General features: G+C 33.9%; 1 protein-coding gene across 10 annotated transcripts in view; it reads right to left on the bottom strand.

The window, feature by feature from the left end:
- fne (ELAV like RNA binding protein found in neurons) overlaps positions 1-12086 on the bottom strand; it is a 175748-nt gene that overhangs the window by 25146 nt on the left and 138516 nt on the right. For 2 of the 10 annotated variants that reach the window (XM_073975207.1, XM_073975210.1), the window contains exon 1: positions 5456-6378. The exons of 6 other annotated variants lie outside the window; for them this stretch is intronic. The gene's annotated coding sequence lies outside the window, so the exon portion shown is untranslated. Of the gene's footprint in view, positions 1-5455; positions 6416-12086 lie in introns of those variants that run through there. 2 more of the 10 variants (XM_073975215.1, XM_073975212.1) reach the window with 2 other exon arrangements.

Below are 12086 nucleotides of genomic sequence, written 5' to 3'. Positions count from 1 at the left end.
TTTCCCACTTCCTTTTTTTCTGCTGTTAGTGTAGGTTATACAAATTTGGCGATATCCCAACGTCTTCCAACTTTTAGTTTATCAAAATACAATTTCCAAACATTTTATTATTTTTTTTTATTACCACCCTCTTGCATAATTTGTGAAATTTATCCATTGTGTTATTTTTATTTAACTAAATGCATGCGCTAAAAATAAAATAAAATTTCCCAAAGGCAATCAATACTGAAGCGAAGTGTATAACAAAATCATTCTCTTTCGCTTTTGGGTTTCTTTTCTGATTTTGGGGAAATTTACCGGCCAATGCTTTTTTGGTAAGAGTTCAAGAGAGCAAAACTGGAAGGCTAAATATACAAAGCCGGCAAAGCACAACAACAAATAGGGGGTGAAGGAAAATTTGTGATACATAAAAACAGCACCAGCAGCTTCCTGTTTGCACGAACCACCTATTACGTATATCTTGAATTGAGGATAAAGTCTCACTCCCACAATACCAATGTTCGGCATTACGTGATGCTTCTGCTCAAACCCACGCTCCTTAGATGTCAGCAGAAAGACAATTATAATTTTTAGAGAATCTCTTTAGCTAGATAAACAAGCGGCAGCCGCAGCTTTGGCTTGGAAATGGAACATATTTTTCTGTATCTATTCATACAATTTGGCCTCTCAACTTATTTGATGTGGAGGAGCATTAGTGTAATGGAAAACAAGTGCAAAAGAGTCAACACCAAGTGCTGCTGCTGCAGCCGTTAAACAACCCTGCCGACACTATATTTTCACTCAACCACTATTTTGTAAAGCACAATACAGAATATCAATGCGAATAAAGGTCTATGGAAGAAAAATTTAACTGAGAGATGGCTACAATGATGAGGCTGGTCACATACTAGATAGATAGAAAAGAGTGAAAAGAAGGGTGTGACGCTGGTATTGTATACTACAATGCGATTTTACAAAATGTTGTTTAAAAAATTTAAGCCTCCTAACATTATTTTCTTTTAAATTGCTTGCAAGAAATCGAATCGAATCAATATATCTAAAAATGCAACCCATGATTTTGCGGCAAATAATTTCCAAGACATTTTTTCCATCCTTTTCTTTAGCATTAATTGATTTATTATTTTATTAGTAATATTAGAGATACACTTCCCTTTTTAAACTCCCTGTTACCACTACACCATATAAGTGGAAACCACCATTTGCCCCGGCAATGGTATCCCGCTGTTATTTATTTGTTCTTTGACGGTTTTGTTTTTATTCCCTTAAACGACAGCTGAAATTGTGGCAATTTTAGTATCGGGAGATTGTTAATGTTTGATAAGCATAACAAATTATGATAATTTGGGTGATAATGTAAAAGGGAGAAATATCTTTAGTTAAATAAAGGTGCACGTTGTTTCTATGAATTCATAGAGAAACAAATAAATGAATAGAATAGTGCATGTACGTACATTAGGGGTATAAAAAAAAAACCGCACCAGTACCTTGTGGCAAATATATTTTCCTGTTAACGGAAATGTCATTTTAAAGTCGATTCGGTCAAAAAAATTCCCGCAGCCACAGCGATTTCTAAAGGCCTTTTCATAATTTTTTTCTTTGTAAAAAATTTCATTTTAATTTTTTGAACAAATATTTTTTATACATATGTTTAATTTAAGTTAAAAAAAAGATTAAAATATTGGTGAAAATGTTATATAAGATATACGTAGAATTGTCCGATTGTGAAGATTATATCAAATTTTAATAGAAAATAGCTTATTGCAGAAAGATTTCCTGCCGTTATAACGCAAATAAAAGAAATAACTGCAATGGAAAACTGCGCGAACTTTTTCAACGGTAGGGGAAAATTGAGAACGCATTTTCTAAAATTTGTCTATGCTCTTCACAGCTATATGGTGATATTTTTGATTTTTGCAAAAAAGTTATAACCCTAATGTACATATTTATTAAATGTATCTATGTATGTACGTATGTATGTATATTTATTTTCTTTAGCGATTGGACCAAAGTGAGTTCAATTTCTTGTTAAAAATGTTGCCTACTTTAAGGGTGAATATAATCTTAAATTACACTATCTTACTAAATTTTTTGCTAAACAAAATTTTAATAAAATATAAATTAAAAAAATATTTAAAATATGTTTATTATTTTAACTGAACAATTCCAATGGGAAAACAGTTGAACTTTATTTGGAAAATAAAAAAAAATACTTTTCGAAGATTATTAGCTTTGCAGGATTTTATTATATTACAGTCGAACTTCTCTATAACGAACTTCCATATAACAATTTTTCTATATAACGAATAAAAATTGAAAACACAACTTTTCCCACACTTTTTCACCTATTTTAACCTCTCTATAGCGAACATCCCTAGAGCGAATACTTCTCTATAACGAAGTTTTTTAATGCACAAGTGGAAATTCTTACACAAAATAATATCTCAATAACGATTTTTTGAAAAACGTTATTCATTTTAATTTGCACAATAAATGTGAAACAAAAAATAATCATAAACCGTGTTTTTTATTGGATTTCACACTAAAAAGGAGAAGCAAAACTAGTTTATCGACACTGTTAAAATAAAAATTGATGTAAAATACGTAAGTTTTCAATGACAACTAGCATAGTTTAATTTCATTTAAAAATGACTGGTTTGCCATTTGACCCCGGTTTCTCTATGACGAATTTTCTCTATAACGTAGTAATTCGTCGGTCTCCAACTTTTTTTTCTCTAAAACGTACAGAATTCTTACAATCGGGCATTCTTTTAAAATTTTTTTAGCAGTATCTTCTACCCATTGTGGATCACAAATTATACATTTTATCAAAAGCAATCAAAAAAAAAAAAAAATAATTTCACTTTGCTATTAATTATGATAAGTATGAAACTTCACTTTTCAGATGTACTTTTTTCCGTGCAACAACGGAAAACGGGTGTTTTAAATTAGTTCCAGTGTTAACAGAACTGGACCTAAATAGGCAAAAATAAGAAATATTGTAGAAAAAACTTAAGCTAACTATAATTTTATACCCGCATTGAGGTCAGGGGTATTATGTCTTTGTGCATTCATTTCGAGATAGAACCATAGTTCCTTATAAGGATATACATAGAATCACTTTCTGAGTCGATTTATACATGTCCGTCCATTCGTAACATACAGGTCATATTTTTTGTCCGATTCAGCAGAAAATTGAGGATGATCATTTGTTTAGCCACAGAAAGAACGCTATTGCTTTTGGTGAGATTTGGATGTAGGTCCCATATACACGCTATGTATGAAATATTTTTAATTTGAAGAAAGTCCAGATTTGGATATAACTCCCATATATATTTTCGCTCCATTTAATTTTGATGAAGTTTGTCATGAGTGACGGAATTTTGTAGAGAAAAAATGGTTACAGATTATATTGAAATCGATTCGAGATGTGTTCGCACGATTTGAGGTATTTGGTGCTCCAAACACACAAATTGTTTCCAATTTGAATGCAATTAGAAAATAGAAATAAATTTGTCAAATTATATTGAAATCGGTTCAGATTTGGATATAGCTCCCACGGCTGTTTTTTTATTTGAGGCTCCAAACACGAATTTGGAAAATGTGACACAATTTGGTCTGGAAAAAATTTCACCATTACAGTTGGTCTACTTCCGAACATACATATGTATGCAGATATTTATTCTGGCTATAAGTAGGAAGCTTTCAAATCACAAAAAAAAACCCAAAATTCAAAGTTTACTAAAATCTTTAAATGAGGCACCAAACACGAAATTGGACAGACATTTTGATAAAATTTTAAAAAAGTGAAACAATTTGGTATGGAAAAAATTTCACCATTGCAGTTGGTCTACTTCCGAACATATGTGTATATTTATTCTGGCTATAAGTAGGAAGCTTTCGAATCACAAAAAATAAAAAACCCAAAAGTCAAAGTTTACCAAAATATTTAAATGTGCGGAGAACTTCTAGTCAGTTGATCGATTTTCCGAATATATGTAGATCTTAATTTTGGCAATAAGTGCAAGGCTTTCGAATAGCTAAAAATAGAAATCCAAAAGTTAAAGTTGACTAAAATCTTTATAGGGTTAATCCCCATTCTGACAATTCTGAGAAGTATTAATACCAAACAAATATCAAATCAATTTAAAATGCCGATCTATACTTCACTACCTTTCCTGTTTAATCACCGGTTTTTTATGATTGCTTTATATTTATCTCGGCTATCTACTTTACTATATGTAGACAGAAATTCCTCTAACTGAAAACCTAAACGTCAAATTATAACCAAATCATGAATCACAAAGTGATCGACATCCTCTATGTGAGTGATATCTTTACATGAAGGCCATAAAAATGTAATATATGAAAAAATAAAACCCTTGATGAATTTTAAAACACTTGACATAAGATCACTTCTTTTGAGTTAAAGTACTAATGAGTCGGGTCTACACCAAGATAACACAACAATTTTCCAACGGTAGTTAAACCCTCAGGGGGGTTTCCGTCATACGATAAGCTGTAAGTCATTATTGATTTAAAGTACTTTCGAAAGGAATTATTTTTGAGTCCTAGTCCGGCTAGTAAACTTGGCGATATCTGGAACAGTTTGCCCCTATGTGATGTCCATTAATGACATGAAAACAGTTTTTCGAAAGGAATATTAATTAGAAAAGACCATACTTTTTGTAAAATGCCACAAACTTATTCAGGATACGATGCAATTGCTGCAAACAACCAAAAAGGTTTCCTTTGTAAAAAATACATGGCATGAACACTATATTTAGCTTAATTATATTGGGTCGCATTTTATAGCTGAGTCCGAGCGGCGTAACTTTGACAGGGTTGATGAAATATTATATTTTTCAGGAAATGTAACCAATATTACGGTAATGGGTTTTTGCCACCGTTGTACACGTTTCGATGCTCTCTAGCATAGGAGTCGAACCCTGGTATTCAGTGTAGAAGTGGTTAGCATGTCCGGTTTAAACTGATTTTAAGCATGTGTCTATTATATTACTATCAAACATTTTTAGATTTTTTTTTTAATTACTCAGAGTTTTTTCGAGAATATGTATGCAACTTTTGTATATAAAGGCATTATTTACATTATTTAATTTTTATATTGTTTATTTTATTTATGATGGCTAATTTCTAATTTCCTTCACAAAACTGTGTTTGGTTGTCCATTCGAACTAGTCATTGGTCTTTTTTTCTAGTGGCGGATATGATAACTTTAAATATAGCTGTTTTTAAACTGTAGCACAGTGTATTATTTAAATATTATATTTTTCAAAATATTGCCTACTTTTAGGATGATTTATATATGAATGAAATGATATTTGACTTTTTGAAAAGTATAACATATTAGACCACGTTAAAACTTTAAAAATTTCCAGTCATGATCAACAAATCTTATAGGTAAATGTATTTTCATTTCAAATCTTCCCATACTTACATTTCTATTTGCTGAAGATATATCTTTGTTCCATGTACCAGTGAACGTAGACTCGCAGTAGAAGTCTTTTGAAAATGTAATAATAAATAAACAAGATTCAAATATAACCGAGTGGTAGCAGAAAATTTATTAGCGGGGACAAAAATTTATTTAAACCGTTTTTAGTTTTTTTTTTTCTTAATTTTTTTAATTCAACAAAAATTTGACTAGAAAAACGACGTTGAACACAATTTATTATGCACACATAGACGAAGATATTTTTTTCTCTTTTAAATAATTTGGCCTTCTGTATTCTTAACAATTATCTTGAATAAATTGTTACGAATTTGTTATTATTTGATTTTTTTCTTTTAACTTTAGAAATAATATTGCAAACTGCCCGTTTAAATCTTTTTTCCTCCTAGTTTTTTTTTTTTGATTTTTGTTGGTGGTGTTCTTTGGCTGTTGTTGTTGGTGAACAGGAGATATTAGAGTTTCTGTTACTTTGCCAAGTTTAACTCGGATTTGAGTTTGGAAGCCGGTGTTGGTTTGTTTTGGTTGTTGTTGTTGTCAAAAATCAATTTTTAACGAAACTTAAGTTAAAATTGTGAACCGAGTTTTGAATGGACTAGAAGTTGTTGAAACTGAAAACCTAGTTAAGGTGTTGTTGTTGGATTTGGTGATGATCTGTTTTTTAGGTTTTCTTAGGGTTTTTGTTGTTTTTTTTATTTGGGATTTTTCTAACTAGCTTTCCCTTTGTTGGTTGGTTGGTTTCAACACAAAATTATTGCATTTATAGAGTGCAGAGGAGTCCGAAAACAATAAACTAAAGATTATTAAAACTGAATGTTCTCGAAAAATGAACGAACGAAAGCAACAAACGAACACGTACGACTGAGGACGACGATCCTTATGGTTTGTCGATTGATAACAGTATGTGCCCAGCTGCCCGATGTCCTGGCACGTTAACTCCCGTTCGCTAAGCAATCGAATTGGAAATATTGGAATATCCTGTGCAAAGAGATAGAGAGAAAAACCACAGCTCTCCCTATGTACCATAGTGAGAACAACTACCCCAACAAAATGTATAGCTGAACTCTTCTTGCCAACGTTAGTGGTTGGTTAAAGGATGCCGGCATTCACACCCTTTTCTGGTGCAAAAGGAAAACTCCAACAAAAGAGAGGCATAACATTTAAGAGAGTTTAAAACAAAGGCTATTTATTAAGAGAATAGAAATATTATACAATGAAAAATATCCTCAATTGTTTAATGCATTTCTAGAAAATGTCCCATTTTCTGGTTTTACAAATGTTCTCTCATTCCGTACACACACAAAGTGGAAATTTTTCTTTTTATATCCTGGTTATTTTTATTCAGTTTTTCACCCCATACACAAATTGTCTTTGGCTCTTTCTCTCACCTGTATCCTTTAATGTCTGTTGTCATGAAAACGCGTGCCTGGTGCCTGCTGTTATTGTTGTCGTCGTCATCATCATCATCATCGACGTCGTTAACGTAATTTCTGCCGGCAGAAAAACTAAAAACTGTTCCAAAATAACAAAAAATTAACTACAACAACATAGGACAAGGCAATGCATTATTATTGCGTGTGTTTTTATCTGTTTTGTTTCATTTCTTCTAAATCTCTTGTCATGTACGCACACATATCCAGAATATCCTGATGAGTGCACGTCGCCGCTGCGACCCAGTGGTTATGTACTGGACTTTAGTCTTTATCATCACCACCACCAATACCACCACCCCTTTCATTTGTAACAAAAAGTCAAACATGACATTGTTGTTGTTGGTGTTACTGCAGTTTATTTCATAGCGAAGAGGTTTTTCTTCATCCCGCTGGATTCGTTTAGGATATAATTCAGTGCAATTTAAGCAAAAAGAAATACGTATACAAATGCAATAGAAAGCTCATGGGGACAATGTACACTTATACATGGGTGCGAGCGAATGTGTCTCTGTTTGTTACCACGGAAATGGTCGGTTGCATGTTAAGATGCCCGGGATACAGGGAAAAAAAGAAAAGCTATGTGCACACTGGGGTAGATATTGTGAAAATTATACAATGTTTTGTATCTTGAACTCGACATCTAATACATCATAATATAAAAAAAGTTGGCAGTTACTTTTAAAGAGATTTTTAAACGTTGCTCTGGGAAATCGGGTTAAGAAGTTGATAACATTTTCGCTATGGGAAAACGAATAAATAAAAAAGTATCAGGCTGCTGGGCTGACGGAGATATTAGCTCAGCTTCTCAGAATCTGTAGGTACCATAATTTCGAGATATACCAAATCATTTACATATACAAAAAGTTTTTAGTAAACCAATTTTTGATTCATAGAGAACTCGAATATTAAAATAAGGTAAACTAAATTTGGAAGATATCTTCGAAAAAGTTTTAGTTATCTTGCACAATTTCATTTAAGTATGATTCTTCAGGGTTTTTGGAGCCTTTGAGTCATTATCTCAGGAAAAAATTTCTAAACGACCCAAGAGGAGCTCTTACACTTCACTTTTCCGAATTTTGTGTGGGAGGTACCCGAAGGAGTAGACCGGTATGATCCATATTCCAACCTGATACATGACTGTATGAAATAATACGATGTGTAAAGTTTGGGCCGATCAAAAACTCCCTGTGATAGTTATCAGGAGGATTTGCCATTTTTGTTGGTGCCGTCAGGATTTCTAAGGAAGTATGGACTTGCCCGAGAAAAAAATTGTACCGTCGTAAAGGAGACAGCATGGACAACCTGTCGAAAAAAATTTCAAAATGATCCGAGAGGAGCTCCTAAACTTCACTTTTTCCGAATTTTGTGTAAGATGTACCCGAATGAGTTGACAGATATAGTCCATATTTGAAACCGATCTACATCTGCAAGGAATAAAACGATGTGCAAACTTTGGACCAAATCGATTGCTCCGTTCGAGAGTTATCATTCATGCCATTTTACAGAAATTATTTATGCATGTCTGGCTGTTCGCAACGTTTCGTAAAAACGAAATTGGACAGGCATGTTGAAAAAATCTGCAAAATGTGACGCAATTTTGTCTAGAAAAAATTTCGCCAAGTTATATTAAAATCTTGGCGGGTAGGGCACCGACGTGGCCAGGGGGAAAGCCCGGGGAGCCCCGCCATAGTTTTTAAACCCTTAAATGTCATTTTCTTGCGACCAAAATCATTGATTTGCGGGATACAAATGAAGTCATTGAGTTCCAAGTCAGGGGTGTGCGGCAGAGGACCCATCAAAGCCGCGTTTTGTCCGGCCAAAAATCCTTTGGTTTCAATCGATGTGTGAGAGTTGGTATTGTCGTGGCACACAATGATTCGTCTGGTTTGTTTTTCGAATTTCTCAGGAGACTTCAGGCTAACCACTCAGAATCAACCGTCCTACGTTCAAACCGTATAGTAGCCACATGATCAGTTTAGCCGAAGAAACAGGCGACCATTTGCTTCGAAGGGCTTCTTCCGTGATCCACTTTAGTTGGATTTGGCTCATTTTCCAAGATCTTCATCGTCGATTGCTGTTGTGTTTCGGGCTCATACGCATAGATCGTCATCTGTAACGATTTTATAAACGTGTTTAAAGCACCGTGATTTATTCACAATTTCTTTGTACAACAATAAACTCTTGTCGATTGCCTTTGAGCGATTGTAAAATTGTGTTGGATCTAACGAGAAGTAACCATTTTTAAGGTCTGACGTTCAAGCAATGCCAAATGTTAGTTGGTGGAAGAAATGCCAAAAGATGCTTCTATTTTGCGATATATAACATGGCGATCTTGCATTATCGGTTCATGGACGACTTAATTTTTTTCTGGCACAACGACCGTTTTTGGGCCACACTCACGACCTTGGTTTCTTTGCGAGTGTCGGTCACGACTGAATTCATTAAACCTGATTCCAGTTTCGTTTTTTGCTAGTGTCGGTCACGATTTAATTCATTAAACCAGATTCCAGATCATAGTGCTATAGGATGGTGCTTCAACGCCATACAAAGATTTATTTTAATCGATGCACTCTTGCCGTGATTATCCACGTCGAAAGTTGTGAAAAATGATCGGCTGAAAATGTTCACAAGTAAATTCCGTTGCCTTGGCCACAAATTTATCGAGCACCACTTGTAGTTTACTGTTTGTTTTGAATTATCTTGTGAAAGCAGGGATTGGAAAGGATCCTGTTCCTTTGATGTCGCAACCTTCTTCTAATTTAGTTCTGAGGTAGGATCAACGAAATATTGGAAGACTGCCTTAGTAGAGCCGAGTTAAAAATATGTAATTCTATACAAGCTTAAGATTTCATTTTTGTTATTGTTGTAGCAACGCAAATCTTTTCCGCTTCCGGTTCCTCGACGTCCAGATTCAAAAATTCTGCAACCTGGGCAGGTTGCATTCACAAAGAATCAGGATTCAGTTGCGTGGGGCTAACTGGGCAATTTAACGAATGCATGCCGTCTAGTCAAAATCCAAATACAGGGCATGTGTTGTGTATCGTGCCATCAACTCGGACCCAATGTGAATTGAGGCGGCTGCATCGTACGTATCACAATTGGGCAAAAACCACTCGTGATTCCTTTGGCAGCTGTCGTTCTTCTGCTGCGATGGATGGGGGTGGTATCCAAGTACCGCATTCACACTGTACCTTTGTACTACCTGCGCAACTGCATCAGTATGAATGTCATTCAAGCTTGCCTGGTAGTATTGTTGATCTACAGGTTCTCTCTTGTACTTTGGAGAGGACGAATCCTGTCCCCTATATTATGGCAGGAATGCCCACGGCGATAACACCCAATCAAGCACTGCAACACATGGTGAACATTTCTTTAAAGAAACTGTATTTTCAGTTCTAATCGGATGCTTTTTTGTTTTTAATATTTCCTTCAACAAAAAAAAATTTAAAAAAAAAAATATTTTTCAGCAAGGACGGCATCTTTAAAAAAGTGATATAACTCAGGTGGCAGAATTTCAGACAAAGTTAGACAATTTTGTCTAGTCTATAATATAAAATTATACATTTGTAAAAAAACAAATTCTTAGGTTGTAGCATATATGTCGATTTTTTTTAAGAAAATTATTTCTTACGGTGCTCTTGAATCAAATTTAAATGGAAGGTGCTTACACCTGGGAAGTTTTTGCGGATTCTGAAACTACAATGTTCACAGATGAGAAAAAAAAAACAAAAAAATCGCCGGAGTGCTTTATAAATAAATCGCGATTCTAGTTGACATTTTAGGGGTTGTTTAGGTTTTTGCGATTTTGATTAGAAACCGCAAGATCTATAAAAATGAGAATAAAGGAAATGTTGAAGCTATCAAAATTTTCTACAAGATTGGCCTTAATGATATTTTCCTAGGTTTTACAATTTTTGAGATATAGAAGTTGAAATTGGGACAATTCAAATTCAATTCAATTCTGTATTGTCTCCTTATAAAACAATGCCATGACAGCAATTTCCCAACTTAAACTTGTGTATCTAAAAAGATGGTACAACCTAGGAAAAATTACATAAGCCAGTCTTGTAGAGAATTTTCACAGCTATAAGATTTTCTCAGGTCCTATGCCGATAAGACTTGCCGCATTCAAGCAAAATCGCTAAACCCTAACAAAAAAATCTAAAAATGTAAACTGAGCTTCTTTATCTCAAAAATGATACAGCCTAAGAACAAATCATAAACGTCAATCCTGTAGAGAATTTTCACAGCTACAACATTTTCTTTAGCTCCATTTCGATTGGACTTGCGGTTTCCAAGCAAAATCGTGAAAACCTAAAAAACACGTAAAAATGTGAATTTTGACCGCGATTTATTTAAAAATCCCTACAGCGATTTTTTTCTTGTTTTTGGATTTTTCTCATCTATGAACATTGCTGTCTCACAATTCACAAAAACTTGCCCTGTGTAAGGGGTTTTCATTAAAAGTCAGTTAAGGCGCGCCCTTCATGGCATTGTTTTATAATGCCAAGTTTACACTTGCGCTCCAAAATCCACTGGATTTCACGAAATCCTGAAATACAACCCGATGTTTACATTTATTTTTTGTTGATTTCAAACATATCACAATGATCAAGGTAGATGCATATGCGCAGCTGATCGAACACGAAATTTCAAAAAAAGTTGTTGTAAATTGAATTAATCATCAAAAATATACGACATATAGAACTTTACAACTTTATTTGGAAACTTATCGTAAAATTATCTATATATCGTATTAATTGTGTATAGAACCAACAAATGAAAAAATAAAAAAATGATTTTATTGTTGAGACATCGTTATAATAAATTTTGATAGGTAAAAGTTGTGCTCAGAACCTGCACAATATTAGTACTTGCAGTAGTTTTCCCGTTTAGTGCTAAAAATGCGTTCCCGTACTCCGAAATCTAGCAAGACTTGCACTTATCTTTAAACAAAAATAGCGCCGAATAACACCCTCTTCTCCTGTTTTCTGCCATACAATTTTGGCCTAGTAGAAACTAGCAGCAAGCATGTTCATTGACATCTAATATGATAGCTGATACGTTGATTCTGACGTTTATGATGGAGTTTTTGCAATTTCCGTCATTTTTTCGTTCCCGTATTTTTTAAGAAATTTGTATTGGGAAGCAATTTTTGACAATTCGCTCTTTTTCTAACATTACCA

Source organism: Musca autumnalis, unplaced genomic scaffold (genome assembly GCF_047663935.1).
Source record: "Musca autumnalis isolate F117 unplaced genomic scaffold, ASM4766393v1 scaffold_3, whole genome shotgun sequence".
In the NCBI taxonomy this organism is placed as follows: domain Eukaryota; kingdom Metazoa; phylum Arthropoda; class Insecta; order Diptera; family Muscidae; genus Musca; species Musca autumnalis.
Note: the sequence above shows the minus strand (reverse complement) of the source record. Positions and strands in the feature narration are given on the sequence as shown.